This window comes from Ranitomeya imitator, chromosome 2, assembly GCF_032444005.1.
Source record: "Ranitomeya imitator isolate aRanImi1 chromosome 2, aRanImi1.pri, whole genome shotgun sequence".
Lineage (NCBI taxonomy): Eukaryota > Metazoa > Chordata > Amphibia > Anura > Dendrobatidae > Ranitomeya > Ranitomeya imitator.
In genome coordinates this window covers 747,454,008-747,461,160 of record NC_091283.1, presented here as the reverse complement: position 1 = coordinate 747,461,160, position 7,153 = coordinate 747,454,008, and positions in this window count along the sequence as shown.

The window sequence follows — 7,153 nt, the reverse complement described above, 5'->3', positions numbered from 1 at the left end:
CAAACCTTGTTAAAAAAAAAAAAAAGTACGGACATGGTACAGTACGACTTTTCCTGTCCTGTACAGTGGGGTAATTCTCCTCTCGGTATCTGCTCTTATTCTGTATATACAATCATCAACATTGAAATTGTAACACCAAGAATAAAAAATTGGGTACGTATGGAAATCACAAGATGCATATACATGATAATGATATGCAAATGAAGAAAAAATGAAAATATTTTTAAAACATTTGAATTTATTCAGTATCGAGTGTGAGCACCATGTGCAAAATTACATGCACTTGCACACCTTTTCTGCTATCAATGAGATTATCAATGGTTGTCTAAGGAATGTTCTGCCACGCTGATTGCACTTGGGATGGAAAACATCAAAATCTGCTGCTGGCATCTCCCTGTGCAATTGCCGACCAATGACATCCCTGATGTGCGAAATAGGAGACAAGTCCAGAAATGCTGCTGGCCAAGGTTGCACATCTAGATCACATAGGCTGTCCACTGTAGCATGACCAACATGTGGCCTGGAGTTGTTGTGTTGAAAAATGGCTGCTGGGACACTTTGGAGAAATGGCTGTACCACTGTTTCCACTACTGATCCATTATATACAGTTGTGATCAAAAGTTAACATACCCCGGCAGAAATTTTGCTTTCTTGGCCTTTTTTCAGAGAACATGAATGATAACACAAAAAACTTTTTTTCCACTCATGGTTACGGTTAGTGGTTGGTTGCAGCCATTTATTGTCAAACTACTGTGTTTTCTCTTTTTAAATCACAATGACAACCCAAAATATCCAAATGACCCTGATCAAAAGTTCACATACCCTGGTGATTTTGGCCTTATAACATGCACAGAAGTTGACACAAATGGGTTTGAATGGCTACTGTAATGCTGCGGTAGCACCGTACACATTGAAGAGGCAGTGACCCACAAAGTTAAAAAAAATACAAAAAAAGTGTATAAGGGTTCCAAATCAAACTATAACACCACCAGAGAAAACAACCCTCTAAAATGTACCTTTTAATAATATAATATTATTTAAAAATACCCAGACTCGGGGTGACACTAATAACACTCACATATATCAATGACACAAATCCAATGACTAATTTTACAATAGGATATATGAAGAAGGGGGGACTATTACACCCTAGTAGGTCCTACCTGTCTGCTGAGGTTGGCACTCTAGTTGATGATGATATGGCGCCCCCGCTCAACATCGGTGTCCCAGGGGTCCCTATGTCACCCTGACATACCAAAAAATGGGATACACAAAAAACACATACACAAAAAAACATATTCAAAGAAAAAAAACTCCTTTTGAGGAGACAAACAATATATCAAAACATTTTTCTAAAAAGCTTATCTCGTAGTAACTAAGGTGCAAAGTGAGTTCTTGAGTGTGTGGTAGGGTCAGTGCCCACACTAAATTGTTAACTAAATAGTCTCCACCTTATAATATCGTGCCAAAACGGGAAAGAAATTAAGTCACTATACACCAAGTATATTACTTGGTCAGAATTCTACATCCAAAGAAATCTTATTAGTATATGCAGACGGTATGCTGGTATCACAGTTTGCAGCATACACTCAATTGGCACAATATAGTATTAATTCATGCCACTATTATCTCCTTCCACATAAACAGGCACAGTTTGGTTTTGGTTTTTAGTGGGGATACCACACAAAAAACACCTTACCACTTCCCAAAATGTGGACATAGATATCTCAGGGGAAGGTGTCATAATCTCCAATTCCTTAGAGATGCAAAAACAGCAGCACCATATCAAATATTGATATACATCAGGCCCACATGATTAAGCCACTCAAATAGCATGGGCATATATACTTTACGAGATAGCATCTTCAGACATTACTGTCATGCTCAATAGCACTTGAAAAATGAAACCATGATACTTATCAGCCGTAGATTATGAACATCCCGACTCGTTTTCCCCTCTCAGAGTAAATGGAGGGTTCATCAGGGGAAAGACAAGGGGGCTTCCATCTCCCCCTATGGCCAAAAGAAAATGCAATGTGCGGCGTGTTTCAAATCCTATGTGCCGCCATTATGTGCGCTAGGCGCTAGATACAGAGGGACATCACTTCCTGTCCCATGATGAGCCGCGATATGTGGTGCACATCTTACATTCCATACAGCCGCGCACCGGAAGTCGGTCTTCGCGCTGATGTGCAACATGTGCTCCATCCATCTACTGCGTTCCACAGAGCACTGCAGACTATATGTGCGACACCCACAATGGGAAGCCATATGTTCCACAAACAGTGTATATTATCAAATGTATCGCTGCTCAGGCTCATCCAAAGCCCCAAACATAGGTATACAGTATAGTATACTATTAAAATTGGCATGTGGGACCTATATTACACTCCTCGAACCACGCACAAAAAGTGCTATCGGTAGTTCCATATAGCGCATTCAAAGTGTGATCTGTCGATTACAACACTCCCCTGACCGTGAACCACTACTGTACTTCAATCTGCTTCAAGCAACAAGGCACATCCTTGTGATTAACATATCTCATGGTATGCACAAAATTATTTTAATATTCTAATAGTAGACCAAAATTGGTGAAAGGTAAAAGGCCAAGGTAAGTATGGTGGACCCATCAATGACTACATTGTTTACAAAAAGCTAGAGAAATTCAATGATTCATTTTGACCTTTCGGGCTCTGAGACTCCAACCAACCAGAAGATCCAGCGCGCTTCGTGCTGCAGAATTTTTCGGTCCTAATCACCCTGTCTCACTGCCGGTTAAATTCTCTCAATTACTCGAAAAGCAATATTACGTCACCCCCGTGTTTAGAGTTCACATGGTGGGCTAATGAGGTATCCCTACCGTTCCTTACATCACCCAGGTGTTCACTAATGTGGACTTGTAATTCTCGTTTAGTTTTACCCACATAATCAAATGGACATGTGCATGTGCATAAATATACTAACCCAGTTATTTTAAAGATGGCAAAGCATTTCATATTATATATTCTCTTTGTGTGGGAGCTAGAGAAAGATTTAGATGGACATATATATTTTCAAAAGCTACAATGTCCACATCTGAAGGTACCAACCGATCTGTTTTGCAACCAAGTTCCTTCTTTTTCAGAGGTTCAAGGTGACTCTGAACCACACAGTCCTTTATAGATTTGCCTCTTCTGTATGTCACAGAGGGCTTAGGGGCAATAAAGTCACAGACATCACTGTCAGCATCAGAATTGCCCAATATTTATCCAGGACCTTCATTACTCTCCTGGATTGATCGTCAAAGGTCCCTACCAGTCTTGCCAGACTGTTAGGCTCTTGTTTATCCTTGGGGACAAGTAGAGAAGATCTATTAGTTAGTTTAGCATGGGTATATGCTGATTCGATGACTTGCATTGGGTACCCCCTCTCACTAAACCGTCCTTTCAATTCCTTCGACTCAACTTCGAAGTCTCTCCAGGTAGAACAGTTCCTCCTGGCCCTGAGGAACTGACCCCTGGGAATACCTCTCTATAGGGAGGGGATGGTAACTTTCCCACCGCAGAAGGCTATTGGTGGATGTTGGTTTCCGAAAGAGGGATGTCCTCAAGGACCCTTCTTTGTCAATAGAAATGTTAGTATCCAGGAAAGTTATCTGATTACCTCCCACCTAATGGTGTGAAGAACAGACCATTTCGTTAGTGTTCAAGAATTGGACAAAACTGCCAAATGATTCCCTATCGCCCGCCCATAGGACGAGGATGTCGTCAATATATCTACCCCAGAATAAAATCTTGGGGCACCAGATGACATCCTCGTCCCTAAAGACCATTGTGTCCTCCCACCAGCCCAGGAGCAAATTAGCATAAGTGGGAGCACAAGGGCTCCCCATCACAGTGCCCCTGAGCTGGTGGTAGTACTTGCCATTAAATAAAAAATAGTTATGGCAAAGTACATATTCCAAGAGTTTCATCACCAGCTTACTGTGCGGCCCTAGATGTACCCCCCTACCTCTAAGTTAGTAGTTCACTGTCTTAAGGCCCTCCATGTGTCTAATACTACTATAGAGCGCTTCGACATCTATAGAGGCAAGTATTGTTCCGGGTTCTACCGTAATACCTTCCAATTTGTTTAAGAGATCCATAGTGTCTCTTAGGTAGGAGGGAAGGGCTAGGACAAATGGTCTCAGTATTTTATCCGGGTAAACACTGGAATTTTGACAAAGGGCATCAATCCCTGAAACAATAGGTCTTCCCTTTAAAGGGCGAAAAAGGTGGCTGTTACCTGCCATTTGTGTAGCAAAAAATTGATCTCATTCTCGGAGATAAACCTCAATTGGAGGGCTTCCATCAGAATTACAGACAATTATTATTATTATACATTTTTATAGCGCCATTTATTCCATGGCGCTTTACATGTGAATACGAGGGAAATATAGACAAATACATTAAACATGAGCAGATAACAGGCACACAAGTACATAAGGAGGGAGGACCCTGCCAGCGAGGGCTCACAGTCTGTAGGGGATGGGTGATGAAACACTAGAAGAGGGTAGGGCAGGTTGCGCGGCGGTTCAGTAACTTCAGGAACACTGCAGGCTGTAGGCTTGTCGGAAGAGGTGGGTCTTCAGGTTCTTTTTGAAGGTTTCTATGGTAGGCGAGAGTCTGATGTGTTGGGGTAGAGAGTTCCAGAGTATGGGGCAAGCACGGGAGAAGTCTTGGATGCGGTTGTGGGAAGAAGAGATGAGAGGGGAGTAGAGAAGGAGGTCTTGAGAGGATCGGAGGTTGCGTGTAGGTAGGTACCGGGAGACCATGTCACAGATGTATGGAGGAGAAAGGTTGTGGATGGCTTTGTATGTCATTGTGAGGGTTTTGAACTGGAGTCTCTGGGCGATAGGAAGCCAGTGAAGGGCTTGACATAGGGGAGAGGCTGGGGAATAGCGGGGAGACAGGTAGATTAGTCGGGCAGCAGAGTGTAGGATGGATTGGAGCGGTGCCAGAGTGCTAGAGGGGAGTCCAGAGAGTAGGAGGTTGCAGTAGTCGAGGCGGGAGATGATAAGGGCATGCACTAGCGTTTTTGCGGTGTCGCGGTCAAGGAAAGCACGGATCCGGGAAATATTTTTGAGTTTGAGACGGCAGGAGGAGGCAAGGGCTTGGATATGTGGCTTGAAAGAGAGGGCAGAGTCGAGGATCACCCCGAGGCACCGGGCGTGTGGGACTGGGGAAAGTGAGCAGCCATTGACATTGATGGATAGGTCTGGTGGAGGGGTAGAGTGAGATGGGGGAAAGATGATGAATTCTGTTTTGTCCATGTTCAGTTGTAGAAAGCGAGCAGAAAAGAAGGCTGAATCCGGAGCTATATTCCTTGATAGGATCCTTTGCAAGAATTTCATATGTTAGACGGTCAGAGAGGATCTGTAGGCACATCTCAGCATATTTTTCCCTATCCAGGTCAACCGTGTTACCCCCTTTATCAGAGGGTTTCAACACAAAGCGTTTGTTTTTTTTAAGGTCTTCCAGGGCCCTTTTCTTACAAAGAGATAAATTTGGTCGTATCCGATCCTCCCTAGGATTAATCTTACATATTTCTTCAGAGACCAATTTTAGGAAGCTATCAATACTTCCTGTATCCCCAATCGGAGGTGTTTTCATGCTTTTCGGTTTTAATTCAGAAAAAAGTCCTTCCACCACTTCTCTCTGTCCTTCATCTGCCATTCCTGCTAGTAGTAATACATCGGGTAGCTCCTCCAAAGAGATCCCCAAATGCTGGAATTTGATTTTGTCATTATGAGCAAACATTTTTTCAGTTTCCATGTAATTAGATTAATATCCTTCACTGCTACGTCATCTGGGGTCATTGCCGCGAGGCATTATTGGGAACGAGAGCATCGCGAGGAGCTGGAACGCTGCATAGGCAGCATCAATAGCAAAAATTTGGTCACACTTGTCAAACACTATGTTTGACAAGTGTGACCAACCTGTCAATCAGTTTTCCAAGTGATGCTACAGATCGCTTGGAAAACGCTAGCATTCTGCAAGCTAATTACGCTTGTAAAATGCTAGTGTTTAGCGGGAAAACGCATGCCAATTCCGCATGCGTTTTACCCGCGGCACAGTTGCGGAATTGCCATGGAAATTTCTATGGTAATTCCGGACGTGTGCACATAGCATAAGAGAGCAATGGAGGAAGGTATGGAGGCCTATCATCTTCAGCAATGAATCCCACTTTTGTCTTGGACACAGTGATAACCAGAGATTGTTCTGGAGGCCACTTGGTTAACCCTATGAAGAGGTCTTCATAAGGGGAAGTCACACTGGTCCTTCCCGGTGTGGTATAATTTATTCCAGGTAAAGTAACAGTTCAGGGATTACATTGATTTGGTGGTGGAATCAGCAGTATGGCTATTTCCCCAAAGTGCCTCAGGAGCCGTTTTTCAACTCAACAACACCAGGTCACATCTCATTCCTACTACTGTGAGTGAGCCTACGGGGCCTAATCGTGCTATGGCCTGCAGCGTCTCCTGATTTGCTTCCCTTTGCTTACATCTGGGATGTCATTAATAGACAACTACAAAGAGAATTGCCAGCAGTGGATCTTGATGATTTTCCCAAGTGCATTCAGTGTGGCAGAACATTCCTCAGACAACCATTAATAACCTTGTTGATTGCAGCCAAGATGTGTAAATGTGTGTCTGCCTGTGTCGCTCAGACTCGATATTGAATAAATCAAGATTTTTTTTTAATTTTGTTTCCATTTTTTTTATAATTTGTATATCATTAACATGTCTATCCATCCTATGATTTCCATAAATCCATGACTATTTTCTTGGTGTTACAATTTCCCTGTTGAGTAATGTATATACATAAATTACATATTGACAAAGTACAAAGACGCAAGAGATAATGGATTGTAGAAATTGTAATCATTCTGCATAGTTCCTCTCACAGTATAGTCGTTATTTTATGTAGACTGTGAGCTCTCACGGGCAGGGTCCTCTCTCCTCCTGTACTTGTGTGTGCCTTGTTTTATTCATGTTTATTGTACTTGTCTAAATTTGCCCCGTTCACATGTAAAGCGCCATGGAATAAATGGCGCTATAAAAATGTATTATAATAATAATAATAATATCAGCGGATACAAGGTTTTGCGATAAGATGCTAGAACACAGTCTGCA